The sequence below is a fragment of the Canis lupus genome, chromosome 26, assembly GCF_048164855.1.
Source record: "Canis lupus baileyi chromosome 26, mCanLup2.hap1, whole genome shotgun sequence".
NCBI lineage: Eukaryota > Metazoa > Chordata > Mammalia > Carnivora > Canidae > Canis > Canis lupus.
The window spans coordinates 11,376,773-11,389,598 of record NC_132863.1 but is presented as its reverse complement, the minus strand read 5'-3'; the positions used below and the strand labels follow the sequence as shown (position 1 = coordinate 11,389,598).

The 12,826-nt window shown below is 36.0% G+C and overlaps 1 protein-coding gene and 1 long non-coding RNA gene across 8 annotated transcripts in view; one reads left to right on the top strand and one right to left on the bottom strand.

Annotated features, from left to right (window-relative positions):
* TASP1 (taspase 1) overlaps positions 1-12,826 on the bottom strand; it is a 315,899-nt gene that overhangs the window by 70,143 nt on the left and 232,930 nt on the right. The window lies entirely within an intron of this gene.
* Positions 1-12,826, top strand: part of LOC140618066 (uncharacterized) — a 51,349-nt gene that overhangs the window by 31,482 nt on the left and 7,041 nt on the right. The gene's annotated exons all lie outside the window — the stretch shown is intronic.

Genomic DNA, 12,826 nt, shown 5'->3' with positions numbered 1-12,826 from the left:
AGCAATTTCAAGATGGAATTCCGAAGTTCAACCTAACAAATCAAGAAATATCAACAGGATGAGGAATTAATACCATATGTTAGTCATTTTACCGTATGTCACCCTACCTTGTTCTCCACATTTCAAACAAGGATGCCCTGAAAGATCCAATGATGAATATGGACAAATCACAAAGATGGTATTATAGTGAATTTCATTGTTAGTACTGAAACAAGGCTACATAAAGGGAAAAATTCTATTGTTCTCACATATAAATATCACGTCCAAGGAGCCTTAAAATGCCGTCTGATGAGAACAGCATGTTGTTCCAGTCTCAAGGCAACTTTTGTTACTTCTTTTACCATGCAGAAGACACCACACTTCACAGGCAACATCAGACAAGACTGCCCTCCTATTTTTAACTTAAAAGCCCTGTGAAGGCATCCACATAAATATGGCAGGTCCCATAGTACCTATTATACCATCACTCACATGGAGAATTATCATGAGTATTTCATTTCACTAAAGGTGATAAAAGCTCTCCACTATTAAGCAAATATTTATTCTGCACTTATTATGAGGGAAGAGAAGAATAAAACACACATGGATTTTGCTCTGAAGGCAATTATGTCTTTGTAAGATGCCGAAACTAGTTCTTTGTAAATCTAGTTCCTTATAACATCTTAAAAAAATACAAAGTCCCTGTATTTGTGTAATACTTTAATTTATATAGTGCTTTTGATCCTCAAAATACTATGCCAGGTAAAAAGATATATACTATACCTGTATTTCAGGTGAAAAAAAAAGCAAGGCTCAGAATGGTTATGTGGTTTGCTTATAGTCACAGAAGAAGTGGAAAACTGATACTTGAATGAAAGTCTGTGGACTCCAAATTTAGGGTTCTCTTTACTGCCACAAAGCTTACCGTGAAGGATTCTAAATCTAGCTCTGTTAAGAGACACACCTCTCACCGAAGGAGGTTTATGACTGCATAGTCTCCCAGGGGGACAATAGGGCTTGCTCAAAAAAGCTATTGACACAAATTTTGCCAACAAGTTTCAGGATGATTCTGGGATTCAGAAAACTGGGTCTGAGCCTTAACTCTGCTGCTGACAAAGTAGATAGTCTCAGGACTGAGGTCACTGGCTCTCTGGGTTTCAGCCTCTTTGTCAGTAAAAAATGAAAATTTTAATTCAATTATATGTGGGGTTCTCCTCTACTTTTGTATTAGAAAGGCTCTCTAAATGTTTGAATAAATATTTTTTCAAAAAAATCCATGTCTAAATTGTCCTAAAATTTAAGTCACAGATTTTTTTACTAGCTTCTCTAAGAACTAGTTAAAATCCCAATTGGTCTTGGGACTTTGTATCACCTTGTCCTTAGACCCTAATATTGAGAGGTATTCTTAGAGGGTGGTTTTATGACCACCTACTGGGACCCACTACATCAGAGTATCTGAGGTTGGGGCCCAGAAGGCTGGATTTTCACCCCACTCCCATCTCTGCAGGAGCAAAGCCTGTCCCTAGGCTATCTCTTGATGAGTAGGTGGGCAGGCAGGAAGAAAAGTCAGTGGATAAGTCATGCAGACTAAATGTAACTACATATCTGATACCATAATGCTAATGCATATATACTCAGGTTGTAAAGACCTTTTGTACCCTCTACTCTGACTTAAATTTTTCTTTACTCTTCTTTTTCAGATATTTTAAGAGGAATATGTACTATTTTTATATTAAAAATTGATTTTAAAAGAACAAATCAAAAAAATCAAAAATAATAAAAATAATAAAAAAATAAAAATAAAAAAATAAAAGAATAAATCAGGGACAGGCTCAGTGGTTGGGCAGCTGCCTTCGGCTCAGGTCATGAGCCCAGAATCCGGGATCGAGTCCCGCATCGGGCTCCTGTGAAGAGCCTGCTTCTCCCTCTGCCTATGTCTCTGCCTCTCTCTCTCTCTCTCTCCCTCTCTGTGTGTGTGTGTGTGTGTGTCTCTCATGAATAAATAAATAAATATTTTAAAAGAATAAATAAAAAAAATAAATCAATATATGCCATTCCATGTATTCCACATAATCACAATTGTGTGTAAAAAACAAAAACAAAAACAAAAACAAAAACAAAAACAACTCACAGTTGCAAAACCAGAAGGAAATACACCAAAATGTTAACAGTAGTTAATGTGGGGTAGCTCACTGCATTCCAGAAGGATTCACTCAGGGCTATGTCTGAATTCTTTTTTCTTTCCATTATTTTCCTTCACCTTCATTATTGTGTAGTATGGTGATTTCGTGAGTGTATAATGCAGCAACACAATCTATAAATTAATCTATATCTTTGTATTACTGTTCTAGACTCATTTTGGAATGGGTAACTATGTCCCCACTCTACTCCCTAGCTTTGCTGAAAAGGAATGAAAAATAACGGTAATGGCCACAGAGGACCCAGGAACAGCACCCAGTTGAGTTGATCACTCTGTTTTCCTTGGAACACATTTTTCCCTTAGCTTCCAAGACACCATACTTACCTGGTTCTCCTCAACTTCTATGGACACAACTTTTCAGTCTCCTTTGCAGGTTCCTCCTCTTGTCACCAACTTATACACATGGGAGCTCCCCAGGAGTCAGGCCCCTTTTCTTCTATGTTCACTCCCTTGGTAATCTCAACTGGTCTTAGAGTTTTAAAAAAGCATTCATATGCTGAAACTCCCAAATCTACATCTCCAGCTTACACCTCTCTAGACGACTAAGTGGTTAGAACCTTGGGCTCCAGAGTTCAGATTGTTCAGCCTGAATCTTAGTTCCACCTTTTTGTAGCTGTGTGGCCTTAGATAAATAACTTGGTATCTCAGATATTTCTTCTCTGAGGGGCTAATGGTGGCATGAGGTGCTGAGCTAAGAAGAGAAGGTCTAGCTGAGTCCTGCAGGCCCAGGTGTAAGAGGTTTACCTTCATTTCTGTAGGAAGAAGCTCTCGGCCACCACCAATTCCTTGGTGAAGACAACCCAGTGGCCTCTTCTTAGAGAACCTAGTAGAGAAGTCTCAACATCCTGATAATTTATACTGACTGAAAATCCAAAATGTCAGTTACAATCTTCTGGTTGGTAAGCTGCCAGATAACATAGGTTTTAGCATCACTTGAAAAGAGCATCTTGTATTTGAAAAGAAATGAAAGGTTAATGTTTAAACTATCACAAAGAGTGAAACCACTATTTGCGTAATGGACTATTTCCCGAGAATTTCAGTCGATCTGTCAGTGAGGAATTTGGGAGGGGTAAAAATAAAAACCACCAACAAATGCTTTAAAGAAAGCTCTCCTTGTCAAAACCATCCGCTTCCTGACTTCTTATTGATCTGACCCATTTAACGCCAAAAAAACTAACTGCTAAAGCATTGAGACCCAGACAGCAGCATTTCTCAAGCTGAACTCCTGCTGCATCCTGGGAGATCCTCTCTGAAAAAAAGAAGCATGGTTAAATGTCAAGGAAATGGTACAAACTTATTGCTCAACCCAGCCCATTCTTATTAGAGCTAGATAGGCATGTGAGCACTTAATGGTTCAGACATCCTTCTAAAGGGGAGCAAAGTACATGACCTCCAAATATGCCACTTTGGCATGTGGATTATTTTGAGCTGAGGGCAACTGAGACCCAGCAGAATCAAGAAAATTTTGAAACCTTTAATCACCCAAAAGAACTAAGATAGGAGGCCTGGCCAGAAAGAGAACCATTATGGGAGATAATTTTGTATCTGAAGGGCCTATCTGTAGGGCAGGGCAAACATCTAATTACCAAACATCTTCTCTTCTTACTCTGAATTACTCTCCTCCCCTAGGAAGCCTCAGGTCCCTATACCATTCCTTATCTCAGGATTCTATACAAGCTTCAACTGACTCACTTGTCCTGTGTCTCCATGTTTTTTATGGAGCTCCTATATGTATGTAATTAAATTTGCTTTTCTCCTGTTAACCTGGTTTATGTCAATTTAATGAGTAGACCAGCCAAAGGAACCTAGAAGAACAGAGAAAAAAAATTTTCCTCCCCTACATTTCAATAAAGAATTCTCTGTGGCTCTTGAAGGTATCTTATCCCAAATGTTAATGAATGCCTTCCTTTAATACCAGCCACACTCAAACTACTATAAAGAGTGTGCTTTTATTTTGCTTTAATGCTGAAATCTCAGCTCCTTTTGCTGGTTCTTCCTCACCTCACCAACCACTAAATGTTGGGGAACCTCCAGGCTCAATAGTTGGACAACTTTTTCTCTGCCCATTTTATAGAAATATATCTGTGAAATGTTTTGGACAGAAAGTGACACATCTGGTTGCACTGGAGAAAGAGGAAAGAATAAACTCTCCAGACCTACCTCTTCCTCCAGTTCTCATTCCATTTCTTTACATCTATTTACAGCAAAGTTCTTCAAAAGGCTTGTCTATACTTGTTACCTCATTTTTTCCCCCTTCCTTTCTAGAAATGCTCTACAATCAGGTTTTTGCTTTGGCCACTCCAGTGAAATAGCTCCTATCAAGGTAACCAATACATTCCAATGCTAAATCCAATGATGTGTCCTCAGACCCTATTTCATGGTACTAGACTACTGCGTCTGATAAAGTTGGTCCCCCTCTTCTCCTTGAAGTATGTTCTTTCCTTGGTTTCTAAAACAGCACAGTCATGCTGTTCTCCACCAACTTCTATGGCCATTTCACAGTCTTCTTTGCTGGCTCCTCATTTCCCAAACTTATAAACATGAGAGATCCTCAGGCCTCTTTTCTCCTGTCTGTGTTCACTAACTTGGTGATCTCATTCAGCCTTCTAGTTTTAAAAAGCATTTATATGCTGAGATTCCCAAGTATATATCTCCAGCTTAGTCCTCTCTCCTGACACATTCATCCGACTATCTACTGGGCATTTCCACTCAATGCCTTATAGGCATCTCTATATTAACATTCCCCCTCATTCCCTTCAAGCCTAGTAAAGGGAAACTCCACCCTTCCAACTGTTCAGGCCAAACTCTTAGAAGTCATTATTGCCTTCTCTATTTCCCTCATATCTTTTTTTTAAATTTTTATTTATTTATTTATTTATGATAGTCACAGAGAGAGAGAGAGAGAGAGAGAGAGAGAGAGAGGCAGAGACACAGGCAGAGGGAGAAGCAGGCTCCATGCACAGGGAGCCTGATGTGGGATTCAATCCTGGGTCTCCAGGATCGCGCCCTGGGCCAAAGGCAGGCGCCAAACCGCTGCGCCACCCAGGGATCCCTATTTCCCTCATATCTTTATCCAATCCATCAGCAAATCCCATTTGTTCTACCTTAAAACTCACAAAAAAGTCAACTGATTCTCACCATTTGCACTAGAACTAACACTACAGTCCAAGTCATTATCATCATTGTGAGTGGCAACAACCTTCCACTCTGTCTTCCCTTCATAGCTGGAGTCATCTCTTAAAATATAAATCAGATCACGTCACACCTGGGCTAGTGAGCAACATGATGCTAGTGGGTTTCCAATGGCTCTCATCTCAGAGAAAAAGCCCAAATCCTGACAATGACCAATATGAACTTATGCGATCTGGTCCCCCACTGCATTCTAACCCACTAACACTGGCCTTCTCACTGATCCCCCAACATACTAGGAATACTCCTACTTAAGGGCCTTTGCACTTGCTGTTCTTTATGCCTGGAATGTTCTTGCCTTGCTCCCATAAATCTTACAAGACATATGTCTTGGAACAGTTGTCTTGAAACTCAAACGTCACCTCTTCAGTGAGACCTAACTAACACTGGAACCTTCCTACTTCCTAAAACCCTTCCCAGTTTCATGTTTCTTTTTAGCACTTATCACAAACATAGTATATGCCTTACTTATCTTGTTTATTATTTCCCCCACTGGCATGTAAGTCTACAAGCACAGGGATTCTTGGCTTCTGTCTTGACTCTTACGTCCTCAGAGAAGTATCTGAATATAAAAGGCACTCCATACCGTTTGTTTGATAAATACTTCATTTGAAAAAATGAGTTTCTGTGTTTTATCAAAACTCTATTCCTAGTTAAACTGAATTTTTTAAATAGCTACAATCTCAAAGCCAAAGAATTAGGGCTTCCTTCCTAGCCAGTCACTGTTAGCCACTATAATAGATCCTTTAGTAGCTCTACTACTGGTTAACTGAGGTTAAGAAAAAATGTATTTTTGTCACCTTTGATGGTGAAGATGTTCTAAATTGTACTTATTTCTTTTTTGTGTGCCAAATATGTTTACTGAACAAAAACATTGAAAAAAATGCTATATTCAGGAATTTGTTGTATCTAAGAGGTTATCACATTAAAGACCAAGTCTTCCTAGCTAACTATATGGCATTGGAAATGTGCAGAGAGATCACTGGGGCTTATTACTAACTGCCTATTAAGAGCTTGTTTTTTTTAAAAAAAAAAAAAAAAAGAAAGAAAAGAAAAAAGCTTGTTTTGCCAAGATATTCCATTGTTATCCTTAAAATACATAACATAAATAATTTTAATGGAGCAGTATAGTTGACAATTCTAACTATTCAAAATTTTACCATAATATTCATAAGAACTATCAATGGAAGAAATGAGGGGGTCATTCAGTTTTTCATCTGTTACAGGAAAGGCATTTAAAACAATATTAATTTTCTATTTCAAGTGAAGAAAAGCTGATTCCAAGTACTTTGAGCATCTCTTAATAGCAAATTGTCAACTAATCTTCATCCAAAATTTTATACCTTCAACAATACAGCAGACAGTATAGTCCAAACATGTATAGTATAGTGATGACAGCTCAAGAGCATAAAAGTCAATAATCAGTACCTATCACTTATTGCATCCAGCAGTATTTGAAAGGAATGTAAATAGAGAGAATAGCTCAACCATATCCAAATGTCTCCGTTAGTTATTACTAAACTGTTAAGCTTTCACCAATTTATAGCATGCTTTATTTACCGGACATAAAAGTCATACATTGCAACCAGCATAAAAGATTTTAATCCCTAGGATTAGATTGGACCCTCCGAGATGAAGGTTTTTAAAAAGGCAGAATCCATATTTTTTTTAATGCATGGTACTGAAATGAAAATGTATTCTAACAGACTTTGCTTAGGGATCAAAATCAACAATATCGATCAATCTCAAATGCCTGTGAGGCCAGCCAATGTAGGACTGTCAAAGTGGAGTGGCAGGCCCCACCAGTAGGATGACTACCAGTGTTGCCAAATCTGCTCTTAGAAGATAAATCAGAAGAAAAAAACTTCATATTTTTATGGAAAATTTAAAATGTTTAACTCCTGTGTAAAAATGTTATGGAAAATTTGGATTTTGTGCAAACTTAAATTTTTTTATGTAAAAATTTTCAATTATTTAAAAAAGCTGATCTGCTGATGAATCCAACTTTTGATCTCAAATCTGGAGGTTACTGGGAAGGAGAGACAGTGGGGACAAATGTGTCCAAACAACACTCTCTGGGCTCAAAGTTCTACCCTGAACCTTGACAAGAAATCATTCACTAAATATGTAACTATGGAAAGCCTACATATGCTGTCTGGGGTGGTCATTAGCACCTCTCATATACTATATGCTTGGTAGATCCAGCTCCTGTCACTCACCAATTTAATAAAATAATGTGATGAAATTTCTTATAAAATAAATTGGTGATACTGAATATTTATAATCATAGAAACCAATACTTTGTTTTGAGTTGGGAAGTTAACATGGAATAAGAATGATGCCTCAAGACACAAGAAAAATCTCAAATAAACAATTGAATTCTAACACTTAAAGGAACATTCTATAGAAAAAGAAGAACAAACAAGGCCCAAAGTTAAAAAGAGGGAAATAATAAAAATCAGAGCAGAAATAAATAAAACAAAGACAAAAAAGAAAAAAGAATATATCAATGAGAACAAGAACTGGTTCTTTGAAACGATAAATAAAATTAATAAACCTTTAGCCAGACTCACCAAAAAGAGAAAGAATTCTCAAATAAGTAAAATCATAAAAGAAAGAGAACTTATAGCTGACACCACAGAAACATAAAAAATTATGATATTACCATATAAAACTATATGCCAAAAAATTGGATGACCTAGAAGAAATGGATAAATTTCTTGAAACTTACAATCTTCTGGGACTGAATCAGGAAGAAAGAGAATATCTGAAGAGATGAATTACTAGTAACAAATCTAAATCAGTAACCATAAATCCCCAATAAATGAAAGTCCAAGACAAGATGGCTTCACAAGTGAATTCTACCAGACATTTAAACAAGAGTTAATACCTTTTCTTTTCAAATTATTCCAAAAAAACAAACAAAAAAAAATAAAAAAACAGAAGAGGAAGGAATGCTTCCAAATTCTTTCTGAGGCCAGTACAGTATTACTCCTATATCAAAACCAGGTAAAGACACCACAAAAAAAAGAAAATTAAAGGCCAATATCCCTGATGAACATAGATATAAAAATCTTCAACAAAATATTAGTAAACCAAATTCAAAAATATTCATCAAAATCAAATGGGATTTATTCTAGGAATGCAAGGATGATTCAGTATAAACAAATCAATGTGATATATCACATCAACAAAATGAAGGATAAAATCATATGACCATCTCAATAGATGCAGACAAAGCATTTGACAAAATTTAACATCCATTCATTATAAAAACTCTCAACAAAGTGGGTACAGAAGGAACGTACTTGACATAATAAAGGTTATATCTGACAAATCTATAGCTAACATCATATGCAATAGTAAAAGCTGAAAGCTTTTTCTCTAAGATATGAACAAGACAAGGATGTGACTCCCACCACTTTTATTCAACATAGTTCAGGAACTCCTAGTTATAGCAATCAGACAAGATGACAGAAATGAAAGTCATCCAAATTAGTAAAGAAGAAGTAAAACTGTGACTATTTGCAGATGACATGATACAATATATATAGAAAATCCTAAAGACACTACTAAAACACTACTAGATCCGATAAATGAATTGAGTAAAGTTTCAGGATACAAAATCAATATACAGACATCTGTTGAGTTTCTATACACTAATAACAATATAATAGAAAGGGAAATAAAGAAAACAACCCCATTTACAATTGCATGAAAGAGAATAAAATACTAGGAATAAATTTAACCAAGAAGTGAAAGACTTTTGTAGTAGTCAAGAGTGATAACATATTTTAAAACATCCCTTCTGGTTAAAATAGCTATGGTAAAATAGTGAACAGTATTGTAATAATGTTACATAGTGACAGATGATAGCTATACTTGTGGGAAACATAGCATAATATATATAGAAACTAAATAACTATATTGTACACCTGGAACTATTGTAACATTGTGTATTAACTATACCAAAACAACAAAAGTTAACAAAAAAATTGAAAGACCTATATTCTGAAAACTAAGACACTGATGAAAGAAATAAAAGGTGACACAAGTAAATGAAAAGATATACCACACTTATCTCATGGACTGAAACAATACGGTTAAAATGTGCATACTACCCAAAGCAATCTACATATTCAATGCACTCCTTATCAAAGTACCAACAGTGTTTTTCACAGACCTAGAGCAAAAAAAAAAAAAAAAAAAAAAATCCTGAAATTGTATGGAACCACAAAAGACGCTAAATAGCCACACCAATCTTTAAAAAGAACAAAGATGGAGGTATAGTAATCCTAGACTTCAACACTTACTACAAAAATAATCAAAACAATATAGTATTGGCACAAAAACAGACACATAGATCAATGGAACAGACTTGAGAACCCAGAAATAAATGCAAACATATAAGGTCAATTAATCTACAACAATGGAGACAGGAATACAATGGAGAAAAGATCATTTCTTCAATAAATAGCACTGGAAAAACTATAAACAGCTTAATGCAAAGGAAGAAAAATGGACCACTTTCTCATACCATACTAAAAACAAACTCAGTGTGGATTAAAGACCTAAATTTAAGGCCTGAAACCACAATATTCCTAAAAGAAAACATAGGCAGTAATCTCTTGGACATTAAGCTTAGCAATATTCTTCTGAAGTGTCTCCTCAAGCAAGCAAAACAAAAACAAACATAAACAATTGAGACCTTACATCAAACTAAAAAGCTTTTTGCACAATGAAGTATACCATCAACAAGACAAAAAGGCAACCCATTGAATGGGAGAGAATATTTGCAAATGGTATATACAATACTCAGTTAATATACAAAATATATAAAGAACTTCTGGGCAACTGGAAGGCTCAGTCAGTTAAGTGTCTGACTCTTGGTTTCAGCTGTCATGATTCGTAGTTGCTGGGATCGAGCCCCACGTTGGGCTCGTTGCTCAGCATGGAGTCTACTTCACATTATTTCTCCCTCTCACTCTCTCAAATAAATAAATCTTTATATATGTGTATGTGTGTGTGTTTATATATATATATGTACACTTATTTATTTATTTAAATATATAAATAAATATATATATATATATATCTACAACTCAACATTAAAAAGAAAAAATTAAAAAGAAATAATCCAATCAAAAAATGAGCAGAACTGAATAGACATTCTTCTAGAGAAGACATAAAAATTTAATTACACAATAATACACTAATACTGGGAGACTTTAACATGGCACTTTCTGCAAATGACAGATAATCTAAGCACAACATCTCCAAAGAAACAAAAGCTTTAAATGATGCACTGGACCAGATGGATTTCACAGATATTTACAGAACTTTACATCCAAACGCGACTGAATACACATTCTTCTCAAGTGTACATGGAACTTTCTCCAGAATAGACCACATACTGGGTCATGAATCAGGTCTTAACTGATACCAAAAGACTGGGATTGTCCCCTGCATATTTTCCGACCATAATGTTTTGAAACTTGAATGTAATCACAAGAAGAAATTTGGAAGAAACTCAAACATGTGGAGGTTAAAGACCATCCTGCTAAAAGATGAAAGGGTCAACCGGGAAATTAGAGAAGAATTAAAAAGATTCATGGAAACTATTGAAAATGAAGATACAACTGTTCAAAATCTTTGGGATACAGCAAAACCAGTCCTAAGAGGAAAATACATCGCAATAGAAACATCCCTCAAAAAATTGTAAAAAACTCAAATACACAAGCTAACCTTGCACCTGAAGGAACTGGAGAAAGAACAGCAAGTAAAACCTACATGAAGCAGAAGAAGAAAGGTAATAAATATTCGAGCAGAACTCAATGAAATAGAGACCAGAAGAACTGTAGAACAGATCAACAAAACCAGGAGTTGGTTCTTTGAAAGAATTAATAAGATAGATAAACCATTAGCTAGCCTTGTTAAAAACAAAAGGGAAAAGACTCAAATTAATAAAATCACGAATGAAAAAGGAGAGATCACCACCAATACCACGGAAATGCAAACGATTTTAAAAACGTATTATGAGCAGCTATACGCCAATATATTAGGCAGCCTAGAAGAAATGAATGCATTTCTGGAAAACCACAAACTACCAAAACTGGAACAGGAAGTAATAGAAAACCTGAACGGGCCAATAACCAGGGAGGAAATTGAAGCAGTCATCAAAAACCTCCCAAGACACAAAAGTCCAGGGCCAGATGGCTTCCCAGGGGAATTCTATCAAACTTTTAAAGAAGAAAAAATACCTATTCTACTAAAGCTGTTCTGAAAGATAGAAAGGGATGGAATACTTCCAAACTCATTTTATGAGATCACCAACACCTTAATTCCAAAAGCAGACAGAGACCCCACCGAAATGGAGAATTATAGACCAATATCCCTGATGAACACAGATGCAAAAATCCTCAACAAGATACTAGCCAATAGGATCCAACAGTACATTAAGAAGATGATTCACCATGACCAAGTGGGATTTATCACCAGGAGGCATGTATACAATGGAATATTACTCAGCCATTAGAAATGATGAATATCTACCATTTGCTTCAACATGGATAGAACTGGAGGATATTATGCTGAGTGAAGTAAGTCAATCAGAGAAGGACAAACATTATATGGTCTCATTCATTTGGGGAATATAAAAAATAGTGAAAGGGCATAAAGGGGAAAGGAGAGAAAATGAGTGGGAAATATCAGTGAGGGTGACATAACCTGAGAGACTCCTAACTCTGGGAAATGAACAAGGGGTAGTGGAAAGTGAGGTGGGCGGGGGGTTGGGGTGACTGGGTGACCAGCACTGAGGGGGGCACTTGATGGGATGAGCACTGGGTGCTATAGGTTGGCAAATCGAACTCCAATTAAAACATATACAAAAAAAACAAAAAACAAAAAACAAAAAACAAAAAAACGACTACATACAAATGGCCAGCAGACACATGAAAAGATGTTCAACATCACTAATCATTAGGGAAATTCAAATCAAAACCACAACGAGATATCACCTCTCACAATGGCTAATATCAAAAAGACAAGAAATAAAAAGTCTTGATTAGGATGTGGAGAAGAGAACCCTCATGTACTACTGCTGAGAATGTAAATTGGTATAGCCAACTATGTAAAAACAGGATAGAGGTTCCTCAAAAAATTGAAAATAGAAGTACCATACTATTCAGTAATTCCACTTGTATGTATTTATGTAAAGGAAACAAAAACACCCTTTGTTTATCATGGTATGATTTATAATAGCCAAGAAATGGAAGCAACCTAAGTGTTCATCGATAGATGAATGGATAAAGATACACACACACACACACACACACACACAGGAATATTACTTAGCCACATAAAAAGAATGAAGTTTTGCTATCCACAACAACTTGAATGGATCTACAGGGTATTATGGGTATCATGCTAAGTGAAATAAGCCAGACAAATATCCTATGA